This window comes from Saccopteryx leptura, chromosome 7 (genome assembly GCF_036850995.1).
Source record: "Saccopteryx leptura isolate mSacLep1 chromosome 7, mSacLep1_pri_phased_curated, whole genome shotgun sequence".
NCBI classification, from domain to species: domain Eukaryota; kingdom Metazoa; phylum Chordata; class Mammalia; order Chiroptera; family Emballonuridae; genus Saccopteryx; species Saccopteryx leptura.
This window is the reverse complement of record NC_089509.1, coordinates 49519925-49544673: the sequence shown is the minus strand read 5'-3', so window position 1 is coordinate 49544673 and position 24749 is coordinate 49519925. Positions and strand designations below refer to the sequence as shown.

Sequence of the window (24749 nt, the reverse complement as noted above, 5' to 3'; positions counted from 1 at the left end):
ATAAACTTTATGATATTGATTTCATTGATGTCCAACTGCAGTTGATTACCAATAGCCCTGATGACACTCTATTTGTAAGTACCAGTTGTATGTTAGCCGTATGTTTGTAACTCAGGGACTTACTGTAACGTCACTTTTTTAACTTATTCTAACAAATTTATATTTGTATACTTCATTTTTCTCCTGTGATAAGTCAACCCTCCCTAACATTGACTGTGCCCTTTGACTCAAATAGTCAAAAACTTTTCGGGTTGCATCCACACCAGGCAAAAAAGATTTCCATAAGCAAGAATAATTTTTGTGGCTAGACCAATCCTTGTGAGATAATGTGGCATTCATCAGTGGGTGATCTTCTCACGGTGCTTGAGTTTAAGCCCTGTGAATCCCTCTGCTGGGGTTTGACATGTTAATAATTATAACCAGTTTCATTTCTGGTCAGAAAGCAAGCATGAGGATTTTAGATCAGAGTGGAAAAGTTTTCCAAACTTCCTAAACATTAATGATACTTTTATTTTTAAACTAAGTATTCTGGATATTTTATGACCAATTATTTTGCCATTCTCTGTTTCTAAAATTTGGTGGCTTTATATTTTAATATGTCTTACTTCTGTGTAAATTTATGTAGCAATTAGAACATATATGTAGCAATCTGCATATATGGCTATAAAATAAAATAAAAGTACTCCACAAATGCAAGGTACAATTAGAACATTATTATTTAGAAAGTATTTATTCAACATTCTCCTTTCCTCTGAGCACTGGAGGTAAAACCTATACATCCATTTAGCTTTTAATGATTTATTTAGTATGATTTTTGTTAACTATGAGAAGCTATTTGCTTTTCTTAAGGGCGGTGAATGAAATACAATATCCCAAACAATACATGAAAATCACCATTATAGCTGCATCATTATGCTTCATGCTTTTTTTAACCTATTGGAATATGAATATTAAATATATGTCCTAATTTATCTCATTAGGTATTATTTATAGAGTTATTATTTTAAGAGAAAATCTTAACCTTTTCTTTAAGTGTTTTTGAAAATGTGGAAAACCTTAAATAATACAAATACAAATAAATAGTGTTTGTGTATTCCAGTAGGTGGGTAGTTTGATTTCTCAGAAGGGAGGTAGAGAGTACAGGAAGAAAATGAGGGTTCTGGCCAGTTGGCTCAGTAGTAGAGCATCAGCCTGGTGTGCAGGAGTCTCGGGTTCGATTCCCGGCCAGGGCACACAGGAGAAGTGCCCATTTGCTTCTCCACCCCTCCCCCTCTCCTTCCTCTGTGTCTTTCTTCTCCTCCTGCAGCTGAGGCTCCATTGGAGCAAAGTTGGCCCGGGCGCTGAGGATGGCTTCGTGGCCTCTGCCTCAGGCGCTAGAATGGCTCTGGTTGCGACAGAGCAACGCACCAGATGGCAGAGCATCACCCCCTGGTGGGCATGCCGGCAACAGACCAACGCCCCCTAGTAGACATGCTGGGTGGATCCTGGTTGGGCACATGCGGGAGTCTGTCTGACTGCCTCCCCGTTTCCAACTTCAGAAAAAAATACCCCCCCCCCCAAAAAAAAAAAAAAAGAACGTGAGGCAGACTTGGTGAGAATTATCTGAGCCTTAAAGAAATTTAGAAGGTTTGGAGGTAAAAATAAGTTTTAAGTTCGTTTCCTTGTGAGAGTCTAAACTGCTTGCCTTTAAAGTCGGGTGTGAATAGACTGAGGAATAGGCTTTATTAATGCAGGAAGCTTCAGCCAAATGATGATCTCTTCTAAATATATAATATATGACGGCAGCATATTTTGTGAGAAACTTCTGTGAGTGAATCTGGGAGCTAATCAATAAGAAATAATTCCTTAATCGTATTTGAATCATAGAATAATTTTTCTTCAACTATATTAAGACTTTTTTTTTTGTATTTTTCTGAAACTGGAAATGGGGAGAGACAGACAGACTCCCGCATGCGCCCAACCGGGATCCACCCAGCATGCCCACCAGGGGCGATGCTCTGCCCCTCCATGGGGTCACTCTGTCGCAACCAGAGCCACTCCAGCGCCTGGGGCAGAGGCCAAGGAGCCATCCCCAGCGCCCGGGCCATCTTTGCTCCAATGGAACCTCGGCTGCGGGAGGGGAAGAGAGAGACAGAGAGGAAGGAGAGGGGGAGAGGTGGAGAAGCAGATGGGCGCTTCTCCTGTGTGCCCTGGCCGGGAATTGAACCCGGGACTTCTGCACGTCAGGCTGACGCTCTACCACTGAGCCAACCGGCCAGGGCCTATTAAGACTTTTTGTACAGTCTAACTAGTAAAGATTTGAGATATATAAGCCTTCATATATTTACATATATACATATACTTTAAAATATATTCTAATTAAATATAGGTTAAATTCTTTTAAATGTTAGTAGATATTTTCAGAATAAGAAGAATGTTAAATCTAACTAAAAGGTGATAAAAATACAAATAAGTGTTTATTTGTTATAATTGATCACTCATAGAATAACTATACAACAATTAAGCTGACATTTTCAATTAAAAAATAAGAAAAAGAAAAAACAAATGTTTATGTAACTTTCTAAATAACTAATTCATATTGAGGTTATTGTTTTCTAAAAAGAAGCATGTTTATTATTTAAAAATACACATAAAATTATAGTAATTAATAGGTAATATGTATTAAATGGCATATAACGAGAGTGTTTTCTGTCTTTGCATTAGTTCTCACAACAGCCTTATGAGGTAGCTATTATAATTATTAAACATTTTAAAGATGAAGAAACTGACTCTCTCAAAGATTGGTTTTTTATCTAATCCACACAGCTGGTGGGTGGCAGAGCTGAGATTCAAATTCAGGTCTTCTTGATTCAAACACCAAAACCCTAGTGAAGAGTAGAAAAAAATCACATACAATATTACCATTTTTATATAGATACATAAATAACCATACCCATATATAAAATGTCTGTAATTCAGTAGGGGTGGATGATATTTATTATTCTTTCTTACTTACAAGTAAATTTTCTTATGAATTTTTCTTATTCCCATTTATTAAGTCTCTACTGGGAAGTGTTGTTTTAAAAAGCTTTATCAAGCCAAGATATTTCAATTTCTGATTGAATAGCCTGTACTCTTCAGGAACACATAAACATCTGCTGGAAGGAAAGAAATTGCTACATGTTTTTCTTATTTTTCATAGATACACTAATGAACAGAAGACATGTGGTATTAATATATAGGCTGGTTTCCTTTTTGGCTCATTTTAAGGATATGCATCAATTAATGATGTTCTTACTCATTTGAATATAAGCCATCCTGAAATAATATCTAACTATGAATCATCAGTTTTGGTTTCATTGGCCTTTAGTATGTTCATCCACTTCCAGACCTTGGCCACAATAAGTCCTGAATTCCTACCCTTTACAAACCCACTGTTGGGTTTTTAATATACATTTAATATGGCTTCTTGAGTATCAGGATAATACACAACTAATTTCCGGGCAACAAAATTGAACTTCTTATGCTTAAAATCTTTGATTATTTCTCAAGCCAGCTCCCTGCTGCGCATCTTTCATGAACTTGATCTATTTAAGTTAAGTATGAATGGTTAATATGATGTAGTGATTGTTGGTTATGGTCCACAAAGATCAGGTGAAGCCTGACTGAAGCCGTTTCCAGAGATACCCATGATCTAGGAGAAACTAGAGTAAAATCCATGAGGCAGCTGAGTTGGTGGATGTAATTTTGTATTTTGAAGAAAGAACATCTGCTTTCAAACATGTTTCAGTAGTATAACACTGATGATTGTGAAATTACTTTATGAGAGAGCAGCCATACCAACAATTTATACTTAATAAAAATATTGATATATTTTGCTTTAAAACTTGGAATTTCTGTTTAAAGACATACCTAAAAAATTATACTGTGAGCAAAAAAGAAAGAAAGAAAGAAACAAAACAAACACTGGAGAGGCAAACTTACAGCATTATGGTACTACATGAAGTCATCTTAGAGTGTATTATATTTCTTTTCCTTGTTAGTACAGTTTTCTGTACCATGTCCAGTGCTAACACAGCATTTCTGACACAAACAGTAATTACCAAATGAGTTAAATTATAAAATATTTTTCTGGAGTGTATACTTTCCCAAGAAAATCAGCAGATAACAGTAGGAAAAATAAGTGCCTTCAGCCAAAATTCTACTTTGACAACTGAATCATGAGGATAACTTAAATCCATTGTATATTTCCCTGATTTGTACAGTAATTATAGTTTGTTAATTTCCAACAACATTATAAAGGATATGAGAAACAAATTTGGCATGTTTGCATTCAAGGAAAAAAATGGTTAGTACTCTTTTTATTGAGCCAAAATGTTTGAGAGAACAAAGTGGACAGAAATTAATAATTACTGTATAAGTACCGCGCGCTAACCAATTGCGCCACTGGAGCTCCCAGAAATTAATAATTACTACTCCCTCTATTTATATGAGCAAAATTGTCATATATTGAATAACCACAAACTATAAATGTTAGTGTGTGAAAGAGCTGACCTATTTTTTTTACTTCATCTGGCCTAAGAACAAGTTTGATACTGGTACTGTTTTAAAAACTGAAAGGTCAGTTATATATGTATCACATTTTTAAATAAATGAAAATTTGTTATCATTTTTAATTGTTCAGGTGTTATTGGAATAGTACAGTTTATTTTAGCTACCACCACAAAGAAGAAGTAAATATGTTAAGATAGAGATTTGGAGGCTACTACTCTGGAAAATTAATAATTTTACTAATTGACCTTGTAAGCCCCCCTTAAACATTATCCCAAATGGGACTTCAGTGTCAGTGCAATATGAATATTCAGTGCTCCTTGTCTGGAGAGTAATAGCCTCTTCTTGACGAATAAGGAGGAAAAAAAAAGTTCGGAGTTAACTTCTGTGGTTTTATACAGTTGTGTTGCTGACCAACTTAAAATCACTAAATAATTTTTTCCACCGTTCTACAAATCATTCCACATTTTTTCTTTAAAATTTCTTAAAACAAGGTTTGACTTTCTTAACCTACTTTAGAAAAATTATCACTTTCATTTTATGAGAAATCAAGTGAATGTCATTACACTTAATATTAGCCATCTACTCTTCTGATATAGAATGCATCCAACCAAAATGTCAAAATGAAAAATTTTGCTGCATGAAATGTGTTCAAATACACAAGTTCCATCAAAGGCAAATATTCTAACTCTAATAACATCTGTAACAAAAAAAGAAGTAGGTATTAATCTGCACATCAAAACAGAGAAACAGGTAAACACATTTACCTTTTTCTAAATATACTGCTCACAAAAATTAGGGGATGTTTCAAAATGAATATGAAGTAATAAAATATCCCCCAATTTTTGTGAGCAGTATATTTGTCACTATTACAGCTATTTTTTATTGTTTCTTCCATGTTTTAACTTTCTTTTGTAGTAATAGATATAATAATCTGTCACTTACACTAAAACCAGAAATAATACTCAAAATTAGATGAGGAGATTGTCAGTTTGATCACATCTTAATATGCATGATACTAGAAATTCTCATTAATTGCTTTTTATAATTGTTAAAAGTTACTGCTCTGCATGGTTGACTCAGTGGTACAGTATTGGTCCTGCGTGTGTATGTCCCAGGTTTGATTCCTGGTCAGGGTACAAAGGAGAAGCAACCATCTGCTTCTCCACCCCTCCCCCTCTCGCTTCTCTCTCTCTCTCTCTCTCTCTCTCTCTCTTCCCCTCCTGCAGCCATGGCTTGATTTGAGTGAGTTGACCCCAGGTGCTAAGGATGGCTACATGGCACTAAAATGGCTTGGTTGCTGGGCAACCGAGTAATGCCCTAGATGGGCAGAGAATCATCCCCTAGTGGGCTTGCCAGGTGGATCTCTGTTCGGGAAGATTCAAGAGTCTGTCTTTTCCTTCCCTCCACTCACTGAAAAACAAAATTACCACAATGACTGTGATATACAGTACATAGTTTATTGGGTGTCACGAACTGGAAGTTCTTTCTATCTTTTTCTGTACCTCTTGTTTTATAAAGAGAGAAGGAATCTAAGAAGTGAATATAGTGAGGATGTTTTTATGTACCATATAATTTCAGGAACTTAGAATAGTCTTTCAGTAAGAAATACCACATCAAGAAGGGATTAGACTCCATACATTCTTCTGTTGATAATTGTATCAGGTACCAGCATCCCAATACAAATTCAAGGTATTCTGTAAGTGGCAGATGAGCTTCTCATTTTTTCAGTGTGGATTCCATTCATCTTCTCCTACAGGTAGTAAAATTTACAGTAAGAAATTACCTGCCTTAAACCAGAATATGCGTAAGTCAAGTGCCGAGTCAAAAATAAAAGATGATTGACTATGTCAGATGGCTCAGTGCATAGAGTGTCACCCAGTTCTCCAGAGGTTGTGAGTTAGACCCCTGGACAGGGCACATATGATAATCAATCAATTAGTGTTAGTGTACAACTAAGTGGAACAACTAAGTGAAGCAATGCTTCTCTCTCTCTCTCTCTCTCTCTCTCTCTCTTTCCCTTCCTGTCTAAATCTCTCCCTTTTGTTTTTTCTCTCTCTCTCAAATCAATATATATATTTTTAAAAGGACATGATTTTCTGACACTTAAACTCTCCTTCCAAAGAACTGATTTTTCTCCTTGCTCCATGATGTCAATAGTGGGCATAGCCAGATGCCAAGAATTTGTTCTTTCTGTCATCAAGGAATAAATTTCACTGGTAAGGGGATTTAGGTAGTCACTGATTGCAAATCACCTTGAAAATGGAAAACCAAATACAGTATAAGTGGTAGGTGCTGCTATTGTTCCAAAGGCAAGAGACCAAGCACAGAGCTATCATTACGATTATTTGTTGTTGGAATACAGAAGAATTTGGGAAGAAAAGTAAGAAAGGACATAGCTAATATGGTTGAGCAACATCCAGAAGACTGAAGAAGAAATCTTAACTTATTTTGTGAGTCATGAATCCTGAAATAATAACTGGAAACTTTGATTATGTTAACAGATCAGTAGCATTCTGATTCTTAAATATTTACCAGAGCAAAGATGAACATATAGACAGTGTATTTTTTCCTGTCATTCTATAAGTAAGAAACAGAATTCTGAGTTGAGAAATGTAATGATCCTTAAAATGGAAACTTTGGTGACGGAACTGGTAAATAAATAATGCTATGGTTCATAGAACTTAGAATAAGACGTTTAAACAAACACCTCCTCAGTTCTTATAATGAACATTGGACATCTTATTTAGAGGAAATTGATAATATTACAGCATAATTAGAATGTTTTGGAAGGCCAGCTTCATCGTCCTTAGGAAAGGGCTTCCAGGAATAGCAGTAAAGTGAAGCAAGTTGAAAGTGACAGGTCATTTTCATTTTAATGTCTTAGCTTTTGTTTATATTACTTTTTCAGACATAGCCACTCTCTTTTATTCCATCTACCTAATTTTGACCTTTATGAAAGCCTAACCAAAACCCCCAAATTTTCAATGAAGTCTTTATTGATTAATTTAGCTCACATTGATGAATCAACTTAAGTGGTAATGACCAGTGTTCAACATAAAAATAATTTTCAGCTTTCAATTATAATTTTAACATATAGAAATAAGAATAATTCAGTAACTAGCCATGTATTCACCACCTAAATTCAACAATTGACATATTCATTCTTTTCAAGCACACTTGCAACATTCACAAGATGGACCATTCTCTGGGCCATTAAACAAACCTTAATTTTAAAAAAATAGTTAAAGCCATAGAAAATATTTATTTATTAATTTCAATTAAACCAGTAGTTAATAATAAAAAGATATCTGGAATATCAAAAGATATTCAGGAAAATACCTGTTTATTTTTTAGAATAAGTAACAATTGTAAATAACTCACAGATGACAGAAAAACTCAAAGAATAAATTATACATTTATTTGAATTAAATGAATAAAATAACATATCAAAATTGCAGGATACAGCTAAAACAGACCTTATTATATAATTTATATTAATAAATGCATATATTAGAAAGGAAAAAATACCTCAAATCAATTATCTAAGCTTTCACCTTAAGAAACTGGAATAATAGGGACAAATTAAACCCAAAGCAAGCAGAAACAAAAATATCATAGAAATACAGTGGAGATAACATAAATTACAACATAAAATAATGGATAAAATTACAAAAAGTAAAAGAAAATAATTTTAAATAGATAAACTTTGTGTAAAATGTCCAAAAAAGTGGACACATTTACTAATATCTGCAATGAAAAAGAAAACAGCATTAAAGTTCCCTCAGATAATTAGCAGAATATAAGAAAATGTTAGAAAAAATAGTTGCCCCAAAATTCAACAATATAAATAACATGAACAAATTTTTTGAAAGATGCAAACTACCAAAGTTCATACAAAAATAAATAGATACCCCGAACATTCATATTGATTAAAGAAATTGATGGTAGTTGAAATTTTCCTAAGAACATAAATTCTACCCTCTAATAATATTACTAAAATATTTAAAAAGAAATAATATTAATTTTACACAAACTCTTCTAGAATACAATATACATAGAAGCACTTCCCAATGCACTTTATAAAGCTAGCATAATCCAAGGAAAGACATTACAATAAAAGAAAATTTCAAATTAATATCATTCATGAATATATATGCAAACATCCTCAAAAAATTGCAAATTGAATCCAGCATTATATAAAAAATATATTAGAAACTAAACATTTTTGTAAAACATTATAATACTCTATTGAAGGACTAAGTTTTTCTAAAATATTTTAAACTTGTTTTATGAACTTTAAAAAATTATCAAAAGGTATTATTAAGTGTTGGAGTTAAAATATATCATTATAGATTCCACAATACTAAAATGATACAAATTAGGCTTTATGAATTACATCATGCAATTAATAGAAAGGATTAATCCTAGAGAAAAACAACTTAGAATAATCAATTCAGTAAGAAATAGAATCTGTCATTTAAAATCTTTGGTATAAAAATTTATTTGTAAGATCAAAAAAAAAAAAAAAATTCAGTCACACACAAACTCTTCCAGAGTTCAGGGGGAAAAAAAGAACAAAATTTGCAACATTTTATGAATAAGTAAAATCTTTATATAAATACCTAACAAAGACATTCAAGGAAAACTAGAGGAAAATCTCTAATAAACATAGATGACAAGATCTTAAACAATATATCAGCAACTTAATGAAGTACCACATAAAAAGAATAATACAGCACAATGAAATGTAACTAATTTAGTGACTAAGTTAGTTTAATATTTTAATTCAGTCTGCAATTCAACACAGTAGCAGAATAAAGATGGAAAAATTGTAATTCTTCTCAATGGAAATAGAAAATACCTTTCATAATAGTCAGTGCCCTTTCATAATAAAATTCTTTGCAAAGTAATAAAACAAACTTTCTTATTCTAAAAAAGTATCTTTCAACAGTTATATTTAATGATAAAATACAGAAAGCTTTCATCTTAAAATTCAAATTAAGACCAATACTCCACTATTATCCCTCATATACAACATTCTACTGGTGGTGCTAAACATTAGAATTAAGAATTACAAGTGACTGGCTAGATGGCTCGGTAGAGAGTCGCCCCGGCATGTGGAAGTCCTGTGTTCAATTCCCAGTCAGGGCACACAGGAGAAGCAACCATCTGCTTCTCATCCTTCCTCTACCTCTCTCTCTCTTTTCTCCCACTGCAACCCATGGCTCCAACAGTTCAGCAAGTTGGCCCTGGTTGCTGAGTATGGCTCCCATGACCTCACCTCAGGTGCTAAAATAGCTCAGTTACCAAGCAATGGAAGAGCAGCCCCAGATGGGCAAAGCATTGCCTGGTAGGGAGCTTGCCAGGTGGATCCCGGTTGGGGTGCATGGGGGAGTCAGTCTCTGTCTACCTGCCTATCATTTAATTAAAAAATAAGAAAAAATAATAAAGAATTACAATTAAATAAAATATATAAATTTTGGAAAAGAAAAGACCAATTTTCCATTATGTTTAGATAGCATGATTTTATATTTGAGACAGTCCAAGTAAATCTAGAAAAAATTATTAGAATTTATAAGAAACTTAGCAAAGTCACTGTATACAAAGTCAATATTAAAAATAATTATGTTTTATATACCACAACAGATAATTAGAACCTGATAATTTTTAAAACATACAATTCAAAATGCTACCTAAAATAATAAGTACCAAAAAGGAATCTCTCAAAAATATTCAATAGCACTGTATAATAATCTATGATATATTATTGGTATGATAAATAATAGAAAGATATACCATATTTATGGATCAGAAATATCCATACTATAAATATGTTGACTCTCTCCAGATTGATTCATATGTTCAACAAAAGCCCAGTAAAAATGCAGATAGGTATTTGTCTTGAGTTGGCCCTTGACAAGCTGTTTCTAACCTAATATAAAACATAAAGGGCCAAGAATAACCACAATAATTTTAAAGAAGAAATGCAAAGCTCGAGGATGTTTGGAATTATGAAAGTTACAATTATCATAGTGATATTCTTACAGACTAAAATATTAGAGAAACATAAGATAGAATCAGAAACCAACCTATGCTTGTACAGTCACTTTAATCATGATACAGATGCTGCTACAGTAAAGTGAGGGAAATGGTCGTCTTTTCAATAATTGGTGCTGGGACAAAAGAACATTTATATTTATGTATGTATGTACAGGTATATATGTGTGTGTGATTTATATGTACCAACTGTTACTTTATACTACAATCCCAAATATAGTCAAGGTAAATTTTAGATCTAAAAGTGAAAGATAAAACAATAACAATTTCAGAACAAAGGAAAAGATCTTTATAACCATGTAAGAATAAGCAAAACTTTCTTAACAAGACACAAAATCCCTAACAATAAAAACAAATATTAATAAATTGGGCCACCCTGACAATTTGTGTTTATTAAAGACACCATTAAGAGCAGGGGAAAAGGAATCTGTGGGCTGAGAAAAAATATTTATAGGAAAACACACCATATAAGAAACTCACATCTAAAATAAAGAAGAGCAGAAATCAGTAAAAAGATGGAAAAGTTGTGGAAAAATTAGCAAAAGCTTGAATAGATACAACATGACAGAACAGTATGGTCAATATGAGAAATTCAATCCACCAAAATATCTAAAATTCATGTTGCTAAGAATGTAAAGCAATAAGAATTCTCATACTCTGATGCTCTCATGGTTTATAGATTGGCATTATGCACTAACCCTAAATATATGTATATCATATAATTCAAGAATTCCAGGCATAGATAGATAGATAGATACCCAAAAAATGTATGTATATGCAACACAATAATGTTCATAAGAGCACTATTTATCAATACAAACTAAGCATCAGGTATATTAATAAAATCTATGGCAATAAGTAAGTGTGGGCTATGTCTACATGCAACAACAACAGTAACTTCTACAATTTGATATTTTAAATGTCTATTTTTATTTATTTTTAACAGAGAAGAAATAAGAAAGAAACAAGAACATCAATCTGTTCTTGTATGTGGCCTGACCAGGGACTAAACTGGTAACTTCTGTGCTTCGAGATTATGCTCTAACCAACTGAGCTATTCATTCAGGGCTACAATAGAATATTTTTTAAAATACATCAGATATACCCTAATTGTTTATGGTAGTAGATGTCAGAATAGTGACTACTTTTGGAGAGGCTAGTACTCTGGGTGGGAAGGCTGTGGTATTTTCTGTATAGGTAATTTTCTATTTCTTTATTTAGGTGATGGATACATAGTTGTGTTAACATTATAAAAATTAATTGAGCTGTACCATTATTATTGGTGGACATTGCTGTATGTCTATTATTTTACAAAGTTGAACCATAAAGTACATATTCTCACCAGAACCCTTAAGTCCATGACCCCCTTGTACTTTGGTCTACTGCCATACTTTCTCTGCAGATGACCACCTATAAATAAAGCTACTTGTTTAATATGCATGCTTATTCCCAATCCTTTGAGTTCTTCTGCAGATAACATTACAATCCTTGCTCTCCAAGCTATCTTGGGCCTCAGTAGAGCTCTCAAAGATGCTCACAAAATCCTGTCCACTCTCTGAACTAGCTTTTATTTTATTTCAAAATATTGTTATCTTAACAAATCCACCACTTTACTTTGTCTTCTCTCCTCATCAGATGACATTGCTTTCATAAAGCAGAAATACCATAGAGACCTCCCAGTACTGCATTCAAACCCAGGAAGTAAAACATAGAAACTTTATCTGTGCTAGCAGCAAACACCAGGCTGTGGAGAGTAACAGACCAGTATATACCTCAAATTCCTTAAGCTGATAGCGTATCAGTCTTTCTTTGATGGTTATGTGAGCAGCAAAGGATCCCATCATAATTTAAAGAACTTTGGAGAAAGAGTCAGGAATAAGCAACCTCTCCTTTTCCTTTCCTGACATTTGAGACTATTATATACAAATATAGGTATAGATAAATATATATTATATATAAATTTTCTTCCCCAAAATGTCCTTTCTCCCTTGTGAGACAAATTCTGTTTTAGATTCACTACTCTTTTCATGATCCACGATTATAATCCAGTAATGAATTCTTCTCTGTCTTTATCTTCAATCTATCACTTTATTCCTCAAACTACAAGCATGTTTATTTCAATCTCAAAACCCACACTGAGACTGGCAGGAAAAGGTGGAGATGTAGAAAGTGCTGCCCCACTCCCAGGAGCGAGTGGCAGCCCGAAGGGACTCTCGCAGTAGGGAGGATTGCCCAGCGAACTCTGGGTTGTGGGTCCTGAGCCCCAGAACTGGAGCCCTGGAGCCTGGAAGGGGTGAATGGACTATATTTGGCTGAGAAAGGAACCTAGATACTGTTTGAGAAAAAGAGTCAGAACGCACAGACCCAGGCTCCGTATTAAAGGGACATCACAGAGAGCCTTGCTCACAACCACCTGCCGGGGCTCCGGGAGGGGGAGCACTGGGAGGACTGGAGTTGCCAGGGGAGAATGTGTCATGGAGGCACAGGGGGAGACACTTTGAGGGATGGAAACCCTAACTCAGGCGTGGCCCACAGTTTTTGCCCCCGGGGGCAGATTAGAAAGAAAACTTTTTTCATGGGCCAGACAAAATATTGAAATTTAAAAAATGTTAAATACAAAAATGATTTGTTTAAGTAAACAAAATTTTATTATGGAATTTGTTTATGAATAAATGTGAGTGAAAAAAATTTTAATATACATTATTATTTTAATAAAAATATAATTATATACCTTATAAACATCCAAACTATATAGCAACCAATCAAAACAATATTTAACTAATAGAATGAGCTTGAAGGGGTTATATTGCAAATAAAACAATTATTTCTGCCTGACCGGGAGGTGGCGCAATGGATAGAGCATAGGACTGGGATGGAAGGACCCAGGTTCGAGACCCTGAGGTTGCCAGCTTGAGTGCGGGCTCATCTGGTTTTTGAAAAGCTCACCAGCTTGGACCCAAGGTCTCTGGCTTGAGCAAAGGTTTACTTAGTCTACTGCCCTACGGTCAAGGCACATATGAGAAAGCAATCAATGAATAACTAAAGTGCCACAACAAAAAACTGATGTTTGATGCTTCTCATCTCTCTCCATTCCTGTCTGTCTGTCCCTATCTATCCCTCTTTCTAACTCTCACTCTGTCTCTTTAAAAAAAAAAAAAAACAACAATTATTTTATTTTACAAACAGCCTGGACACATTTTCAGTTATCAACAGCAGTTATTGTCTGTGCTACAATGCCACTTGATTCAGCACACTTGACCACAAAAATAACAAATTGTTTGACTTTGGGTACGTACTGGCAAACTCTGCCTAAATGAATGTGGGTTTCATATCACCACTAAATGTCAAACAGTTAATATGGATAACAGACAAGTACAAAAGTTGTAAATCTTTATAATAGAATTTTTTTTAAAAAAAATAAAGAAGTATCACGAATTCATTCAACTAATTATTGAAAGTTAACCTTAGATTAATCACACACAGCATTCTTTTCTGCGTATCACTATCATCTTAAATATCTGGATTTCCAATAATCAAAGACGCTTCCACTTCTGAGGAACTTTAAAGTAGCGGAAATATTAAAAATTTAATTGCAGGCCACATAAACTCATTAAGCGGGCCAGATCTGGCCCGTGGGCCATATGTTGGCCATGCCTGCCTTAACTACTGGGCTGAATCACTCCCCAAATCTAAAGTGAACATTTTTCCTCAGAGCAGCAACACCAGCAAAGTGAAGAAATTACCCCACCCACCAGAGGCTCTCCTGCTCCAGTCAGAACAAATAGGCACTTGGAGGTAGGCACCACATTAGGGACACAAGTAGAGTAGTGACTACTGAGGTCTGAAATCCACTACCCCCATGCTGCTGAGTGCTCGCTGGGGGAGGGCGGGCCAGCAGCAGCGGAGCTTGCCGGAAGGAGCCAGGGCAGTCCAAATGAGCTTATGTGGGCTCACCTGCAAAGGTATAAGCTGCAGCAGCTGCTGCGGAGGTCAGAGCAAGAGCAAGCATGCAAGCTCACCCATGGTGCAAACCAGGGTGACTACAAAGGCAGTTAGAGTGGGCATGCGTAAGCCTGCCGCTGCTGCAGTGATCCAAGCTCGTGCACAATTCTGCCCACAGCACAAGCCCACTCTTGGAGGTGGAGGGGGCCCAGATGACAGCAGAGGCATCTGAGTGACTGCGCGCGAGCCCACCCATGGAGGCAGAGCCCACAGAGGCTGCTTCGGAGGTCCAAGCTCACGTGCAACCTTGCTTATAGTGTGGGCCTACCCCTGGCAGTGGCTGAGGCCAGGGCAACAACAAAAGCAGTTCGAACTGGAGCACACCGGCACACCCATGGATGCAGAAACCGTGGCAGGCCGCTGACGAGGTCTAAGCTGGCATGCAATCCAGCCCATGGCGTGAGCCCACCCGTGGTGGTGGCTGTGGCCTGGGCAATTCGCGGGCAGTTTGAGCAGGTGCATGTGGGCCAACCAGAGCAGTGGAAGCCACAGCAGCCACAGAGGCGGGCTGACACTGACAGTGCCCGAACCCAAACGCCAGAAGAGGTAGACAGACCACACATTGAGATAACAGAAGCCACACCCATTGACTACCTGAGACCACACCCTTCTGAGTGCTGAAAAAGAAGAAAAAAACAAAATAAAATAAATAAAAAGTCTGGATAGAAAGACATATGAGGTTAAGGGGCAAGACACATCCAATACAGTATGTAATCACTGAATTACAGTACTAAATCCAACAAGTAGCCAGCAATAAGAGACAGCAGAAAGCAGATCTTAGGGGACATTGAACTATTAAAGGAACTTCTCCCAGGCCAAGAGTAGATAAAAGCTAGCCTAGGAGTGCAGCTTATATTTATGATGGCACCTGGGCCCAAAAGAGGCAGCCACAAGATCAGGATAACCTGTAGCTCCAAAAAGATTGATAAGAGCCCATCATAGTCAGTGACCCCCACTGATCTGCACCAGGCTCCGGCCAGGGAGGTCCAGGGCAGGCACATCCAGTGGGAAGATATGGAGAGTATCAGTTCAGGACCTAACAACCCTTGTTAGAGTGGTAGCTTATAGAAAGGCTCTGCACACCTGACCCAGCTAAGACATAGAAAATGTCGACACAAATAGCAAAAAAGAATATTGATAGCAGATAAATAGTCCACAGTAGATTACAAACAACAACTGAAGAAGACCTAAAAACAACATAACTGAAAATTGGAGGCAGACAATACCAAACCTAGACATAGTTAGCTACATAAACAACACACCCAAAGGAAAAGTGTATACACAGACAAAATGGGAAGACAAAGAAATGCAATGCAAATGAATCAATGAGAGAAATCCCCAGAAAAGAAACTGAGTGAGATGGAAATAACCAAATTATTAGATGCAGAGTTTAAAATAATGATTGTTAGCATGCTCAAAGATCTTAGAGCAACAATGGATGGACATAATGAACACCTAAATAAAGAGATAACAAGTGTCAAAAAAGACATTGAAATCATAAAAAAGAACCAGACAGAAATGACAAACAGTATCAGAAATGAAGACTACACTAGAAGGAATTAAGAGCAAGCTAGATGAAGCAAAGGATCGAATCAGCAACTTAGAGGACAAGATAAGGAAAAGCATGAAAACAGAACAGCAAAAAGAAAAATGATTAAAAAGTCTGAGGAAACTCTAAGAAAGCTCTGTGACAACATGAAGAAAAACAATATCCACATAATAGAAGTTCCTGAAGGAGAAGAGAAAGAACAATGAATAGAGAATCTGATTAAAGAAATTATAGCTGAAAATTTCCTATAATTGACATAGGAAAGACTCACACAGGTCCAAGAAGCAGAGAGAACCCCATTAAAAAAAACCCCAAAGAGACTGACACCAAGACACATCATAATCAAAATACCAAAGTGAAGAGAAAAAGAAAGAATACTAAAAACTGCAAGAGAAAAACAGTCAATCACCTACAAAGGAATCCTAATAAGGATGACATCCAACTTTTCAACAGAAACACTTGAAGTCAGAGGGAAATGGAAAGAAATATTCAAAGTAATGCAGAACAATAACCTACAACCAAGACTTCTTTATCCAGCAAGGCTATCATTTAAGATTGAAGGAGAAATAAAAAGCTTCCCAGACCAAAAAAAACAAAAAACTTAAGAATTTATCACAACCAAACTAACTGCAAGAAATGTTAAGGGGCCTGCTGTAGACAGAAAAAAGCAGGGGAAAAAAATCTAGTAAAAGAGGAATGTAGATTTAAAGAAAAAATGGCATATAAACAACTACATATCAATAACCTTAAGTGTAAATGGACTAAATGCTCCAATCAAAAGACATAGGGTAGCTGAATGGATAAGAAAACAGGACCTGCACATATGCTGTCTACTAGAGACACACCTCAAAACAAAAGATACACATAGACTGAATGTAAAAAGATGGAAAAATACATTTAATGCAAATGAAAATGAAAAAAAAGCTGGGGTAGCCATACTTGTATCTGACAAAATAGACTTTAAAACAAATAGTACAGTAAGGTTTAAAGAAGGTCACTACATAATGATAAAAGGAACAATCCAACAGGAAGAGATAACCATTATAAGTATCTATGCACCTAATATAGAAGCACCTAAATACATAAAGCAGATATGGACATAAAGGACAAGATCAACAGCAATACTATAATAGTAGGGGATTTCAATATCCCACTAACATCACTGGACAGATCCTCAAGAAAGTAAATTAACAAAGAAACAGCAGAATTAAGAGACACACTTGATCAACTGAATTTAATAGATATCTTCTAGACCAGTGGTCTCCAACCCCCGGGCCGTAAACCGGTACCGGTGCATGGGCCATTTGGTACCGGTCTGCAGAGAAAAAAATAAATAAATAACTTACATTATTTCCGTTTTATTTATATTTAAGTCTGAAGGATGCTTTATTTTTAAAAAATGACCAGATTCCCTCTGTTACATCCGTCTAAGACTCACTCTTGACGCTTGTCTTGGTCACATGATACATTTATCTGTCCCATCCTAAAGGCCAGTTCGTGAAAATATTTTCTGACATTAAACTGGTCCATGGCCCAAAAAAGGTTGGGGACCGCTGTTCTAGACCACATATTAGAGCACGAAACAAATCTCAACAAGTTTAAAAAGATAGAAATCATATCAAGCATCTTCTCTGACCACAATGGCATGAAACTAGAAATCAACTACAATAGAAAAACTGAAAAACACTCAAACACTTGGAAACTAAACAGTATGTTATTAAATAACAAATGGGTCAACAATGAGATCAACAAAGAAATCAAAAATGTCCTTGAAACAAATGAAAATGAGCATACAACAACTCAAAATCGATGCAGCACAGCAAAAGCAGTCCTGAGAGGGAAGTACATAGCATTACAGGCATAGCTTTAGAAGCTAGAAAAAAACTCAAATAAACAACTTAACCTTGCAACTAAAAGAACTAGAAAAAGAACAGCAAGTAAAGCCCAGAGGAAGTAGTAGAAGGAAAGAAATAATAAAGATCAGAGCAAAAATAAATGACATAGAGGTTAAAAAAATTCAGAAGATCAATGAAACCAAGAGCTGGTTCTTTGTAAAGGTAAACAAGATCAATGAACCCTTAGCCAGAGTCACCAAGAAAAAAAGAGAGAAGACTCAAATAAATAAAATTAGAAATGAGAGTGGAGAAGTACCAACGGACACAGCAGAAATTCAAAGGATTGTAAGAAAATACTATGAAGAACTGTATGGCAAAAAATTAGACAACCTAGGTGAAATGGCAAAATTCCTTGATAAATACAATCTTTCAAAAATCAATCTGGAAGAGTCAGAAAACCTAAATAGACTAATTACAACAAATGAGATCAAAACAGTTATCAAAAAACTCCCAACAAACAAAAGCCCTGGACCAGATGGCTATATAGGCAAATTTTACCAAACATTCAAAGAACTAAATCCTATCCTTCTCAAGCTATTTCAAAAAATTCAAGAGGAGGAAAAACTTAAAAGCTCCTTTTAAGAGGCGAACATAATTCTGATTCCAAAACCAGACAAAGACAACACAAAGAAAGAAAACTATAGGCCAATATCCATGATGAACTTAGATGCTAAAATTCTCAACAAAATATTAGCAAACTGGATCCAGCAATACATAAAAAAAATCATACATCATGATCAAGTGGAATTTATTCTGGGGAGGCAAGGCTGATACAATATTCACAAATCAATCAATGTGATTCTTCACATAAACAAGAGGAAGGAAATAAACCACATGATAATATCAATAGATGCAGAAAAAGCATTTGATGAATTCCAACACCCATTTATGATCAATACTCTCAAAATAGTGGAAAAACATGGAACATACCTCAACATGATAAAGGCAATCAGATAAGAAGAAGAAAGAAAAGGCATCCAAATTGGATAAAAAGAAGTAAAACTATAATTATTTGCTGATGATGTGATACTGTATATAGAAAACACCTAAAATTGCAGTAAAAAAACTGCTGGACCTGATAAATGAATTCCACAAGGTGGCAGGATATAAAATTAATACTCAGAAATCAGGGGCATTTTTATGCACAATCATATGTCTGAAAGAGAAATTAAGAAAACAATCCCCTTCACTATTGCAACAAAAAAATAAAAATAAAGTATTTAGGTGTAAATTTAACCAAGGAGGTAAAAGACATGTACTCAGAAAATTATAAAACATTGATTAAAAAAATCAAGAAAGGTACAAACAAGTGGAAGCATATACCATGTCCATGATTAGGACAGATAAACATCATTAAAATGTCCATATTACCCAAAGCAAATGATAAATACAATGCAATTCCTATTCAAATGCCAATGACATACTTCAAAGATACAGAACAAATATTCCAAAAATTCATATGGAACCAAAAAAGAACATGAATAGCCTCTGTAATCTTAAAAAAGAAGAATAAAGTGGGTGGTATCACACTTCCAGATATCAAGTTATATTGCAAGGCCATTATACTCAAAACAGCTTAGTACTGGCATAAGAACAGGCATATAGATCAATGGAACAGAACAGAGAACCCAGAAATAAACCCGCAACTTTATGGACAATTGATATTTGACAATGGTGATAATAGCATGCAATGGAGTAAAGACAGCCTCTTTAATAAATGGTCTTGGGAAAATTGGACAGCTACCTGCAAAAAAAAAATCAAACTAGACTACCAAGTTACCCCATTCACAAAAATAAACTCAAAATGGATAAAAGACTTAAATGTAAGCTGTGAAACCATAAGCATCCTAGAGGAAAACATAGGCAATAAGTTCTCTGACGTCACTCGCAGCAACATATTTGCTGATTTACCTCCACGTGCAAGGGAAATAAAGGACAGGATAAACAAATGGGACAATATCAAATGAAAAAGCTTTTGAACAGCTAAGGACAATATGAACAAAACAAAAAGGTAAACCACACAATGGAGGAACATATTTGACAATACATCTAATAAGGGGTTAAAAACCAAAATTTATAAAGAACTTGTAAAACTCAACACCAGAAAGATAAACAGTCCAATCAAAAAATAGGCAAAAGAAATGAATAGATACTCCTCCAAAGAGGACATACAGATGGCCAATAGGCATATGAAAAAATGCTCAACATACTAATCATTAGAGAAATGCAAATTAAAACCACAGTGAGATATCACCTCACACCAGTCAGAATGGCGCTCATCAACAAAACAACCCAGAATAAGTGATGGCAAAAATGTGGAGAAGAGGGAACCCTCCTGCACTGCTGGTGGGAATGCAGACTGGTACATCCACTATGGAAAACAGTATGGAGATTCCTCAAAAAATTAAAAATGGCACTGCCTTTTGACCCAGACATCCAACTTTTAGAAATATTCCAGGAAAACCACATCAATAATTTGAAAAGGAGAAATGCACCCCCATGTTTATGGCAGCATTGTTTACAATAGCCAAGATCTGGAAACAGTCAGTGGATGAGTAGATTAAAAAACTGTGGTACATATACACAATGGAATACTATAGGGCCATGAAAAAGAAGGAAATCTTACTTTTTTTGTGACAACATGGATGGACCTGGAAACTATTATGTTAAGTGAAATAAGCCAGGCAGTGAAAGAAAATACCATATAACTTCACTCATTTGAGGAATCCAATGAACAATATGAACTGAGGAACAGAATAGAGACAGAGGCAGGATCAAAGGGTCCAGAGGGAAAGTGGACAGAGGGAAAGGGGATGATAGGGTGATAGGATGGGATGAGAACAGAAAAGCAAAGTCGGGGGGAAAGCATTGCAGGGAGGAGGGCAAGAGGGATGTGTTGTGGAACATGGGGGAGGGGGGAGGTATTTGGTGGGACACTAGAACCTATGACACCTAAGAAATTAAAATAAAATAAAATTTTAAAAATATGAAAATTATAACTGAAAAGCTAAGTGGTCACCACGGTATGTTGGAAGCCCTATTTTGCAAAGAAAAGAATTTTGAACTATGTTCCCTGCTTTCCAGTTGATTGCCTTAGGATAATATAGAGTCCAAAATCTAGTAAATACCCTAAAAATGGCAGTTATTTTTATGATCATTAAGAGGTCTCTATGCAGTGCATTCACCTTTCTAGAACCTTTGGATTGGTCTTTTCGGGTCTCCACTATCAGAGTTTTGTGTGACCACCTGGAATCAGCTCTCTAAAGTCAAGTGGTCCATCCAACATTCCAATTTATTTGGGCAAATTACAGAAAACAGCTTGATTTTTAAACCTTTAAATAGCAGATAAATTTTGGAGCCTTGAAATTTAGAAATATTCATAGAGGTAAATTAGACTTGTAAGTTACCTTGGGGTAACAAATCACTGGAATAAAAAGTGAAGGACAATTCATACAAAAAAATCTCTATTTACCTACTCCACATAATGATGTACTCATTCTTCTGTGCAAACTGAAGACTAGCCGTCGTTCATGAATTTTCTACCTGTTGCATCCAAAATCATCATGTCATGTCAATTTTATCTTCTAAAATCTCTGTTAACTACATCTGGTCAAGTTCATCAGTTATTGTATTCTTGTTTTGTTTTTTTTTGTTTGTTTGTTTTTCTGTTTTTTTTTTTACTGTGAGAGCGAGAGAGTCAGAGAGAAGGACAGACAGGAAGAGACAGACAGGAACAGAGAGAGATGAGAAGCATCAATCATCAGTTCTTCGTTGCGACACCTTAGTTCACTGACTGCTTTCTCATATGTGCCTTGACTGGGCCTTCAGCAGACCAAGTAATCCCTCTGCTCGAGCCAACAACCTTTAGTTCAAGCTGGAGAGCTTTGCTTTAATCACCACATATATGACACCCTTTATAAACCCTATGGCAGTGGTCCCCAACCTTTTTTGGGCCACGGACCGGTTTAATGTCAGAAAATATTTTCACGGACCAGCCTTTAGGGTGGGATGAATAAATGTATCATGTGACCAAGACAAGTGTCAAGAGTGAGTCTTAGATGGATGTAACAGAGGAAATCTGGTCATTTTTTAAAAATAAAACATCGTTCAGACTTAAATATAAATAAAACAGAAATAATATAAGGAATTTATTCTTTCTCTGCGGACCAGTCCATGGTACCAGTCCACGACCCGGGAGTTGGGGACCACTGCCCTATGGCCATACCACCCTGACCATATCTGATCTTGTCTCATTATCTTTAAAATTATTAAAATGAGTTAAAAATAAATTTAGCTATACTCTGTTTAAAATACTCAACATACTCAAAAAATAAGAAAAATATAAAACTGATAGCTACAAATATAAATCAGAGATCTGTATTATATTCTCAATATAATATATTTAATCAATCTTGATCAAGGTAAAAATTATTATGTTCTATTCAAGGGCTCATAAAATATTTGGAACATGGATATAATGTTAGCTCACAAGCAAAATGTCTACCATAATTTTTTAAAAATTTAAAATTATACATGTGCCCTTTTATACATACAATAAAAAAGAAGCAAAGTAAGTTTAAAATAACATTAATAAAACATTTTTCATGAATAAATTTATAGTCAGTGTCAATTAAAACTTTCTATTAAAAATTACTTTAAAATAATTATAAAAATTTAACAAATCAAAACACAAAGCAATAAAAAAGCTACCAGAAACAAACCATAAAACCAACTATTTTCAATTTCTAAATGAGAAAGAATATTAGTGAATTGACATTCATCAAGATTAAATATACATAAACCTAAAGAAAGCAGAAATTAATACAAACAAAAGCAGGAATTTTTCAAAAGGCAGAAAATCAGAAAAAAATGGGGAAAAGAAATAGACTAACAAAAATAGCAATGCCTTTCCTATATAACATACATAACTACCTATAATAAGTCATTGCATTAATAATAGTATTCATAGAATCTAAACTGTATATTAGGAATTAACTTCATAAAAAAATATAGAACATTTATGTTGAAAACAAACACTTGAGGCATAGAAGAAGATCTGAATCAAAACTGTAGCATATGATGTTCTTGAAGGAAAAGTTAAATATTTCAATGTCAGTCACTGTATTAGTTTCCTATTGATGTAACAGATTACCACAAAATTTATGGGTGAAAACAACATAAATGTATTATTATATAGTGCTAGAGGTTACAAGTCCAAAATAAGTCTTCTTAGGCTAAAATCAATGCGTCACTAGGCGGCTGTCTTTGTGGTGGCTCAAGAGAAGAATTTCTTTCATTGCTTTTTCCAGCTTCTGGAGACCAGTTGCCTACCTTGTTCATGTCCCCTTCTCCATCAGCAAAACCAGCAACATGGCATGATCAAATCTGTTTCCTCTCTGTTCTTTCTTCCATCATCTCCTCTCCTGCTTTACTGTTTCCCTTGTAAGGACCCCTTGCTGTTACATTGGGTTCACCAACATAATCCAGAAAAATTTCTCAGGATATTTAATTTAAACACACTTGCAAAGTCCCTTTTATCATGTACAGTAACAAATTCACATGTTCTATGGATTAGGACATGGACATTGGGGGGGGGGGTATTATCCTATTATGATCTCCAAATAGATTTATACATTTAATACAACTCACTTTTAGCTAACAGAGTGATTAAAAAATGTAACTGGAAACTAAAACAGATAAAACTAAGTCAGAAATTATATAAGAATAATAAAAGGAAAGGACTTTCATTGCCAGATAGGAAAACATATGGCATCATAATAATTAAGGCAATGAAATAATAACATAAGAATTGATATATCTGGGGGGATAATTTTTAAAAGCTATATATGTAATTAGTTTTATAACACATGAAGTAGCATTTAAGATCTGAAGGAAAAGGCTTATTATTAAGTAATATTCTGGGAAAATGGGTTAATTATTTTGGGGGGAATGTTGAGATTAAAATTATTATTTATTCCCCACTACATATAAAAATAGATTATTGGTGAATAATAGCATTAAAAAATAGATCAGTAAAATATAATTGAACAGTTATCCTTAGATGAATAAAGTAAAAAAAAAAATCTAAGTATATAAAAGAGGAAGAAATACAGGGAATAATGTCCCTTTGGTGACATAAACACAGAAACTAGTATACATCAAAAATATCAGAAACAGAGGTAGAATGAACATAAAATAATGATAAAATGTATTTTCAATCATAAGACAAACAGCTCAGATAAAGAAAAAAAGCAAAAATTTCATTAGGAAAAGAGGCAAAGAAATTGTTATGGTTTTGTTAAATTAACATTTGTTAAGAGGACCACAAGATAATGGATGGTGAGTCAAAGTTCAACAACAGACTGCAATAGAAATCAAAACAGAGGTCCTGACCAGTTAGCTCAGTTGGTTAAGAGCGTCTTTCGGAAAGGTCAAGGTTGTGGGTTTGATCCCCAGTCAGGGCACACATAGGAAGCAGCCAATGAGAGCACAACTGAGTGAAATACAGATGAATGTTTCCTTCCCTCTTCCCCCTCTCTTCCTTTATCTCTCTGTCTCTCTTAGAACCAATCAATAAATTTTAAAAAATAATAATAAGCCCTGGCCAGATAGCTCAGTTAGCTGTAGAATTGTCTGGAGTACAGACATTGCCAGTTTGATTTCCCGGTCATGGCACATATAGGAGCAGCTCCATGATCCTATCTCTCTGTCCC

General features: G+C 35.1%; 1 non-coding gene across 1 annotated transcript; it reads right to left on the bottom strand.

The window, feature by feature from the left end:
* Window positions 1–2185: 2185 nt before the first annotated feature.
* Window positions 2186–2261, bottom strand: TRNAV-GAC (transfer RNA valine (anticodon GAC)). Its single transcript has one exon. It is a non-coding gene; the product is annotated as a tRNA-Val (tRNA).
* Window positions 2262–24749: the final 22488 nt, after the last annotated feature.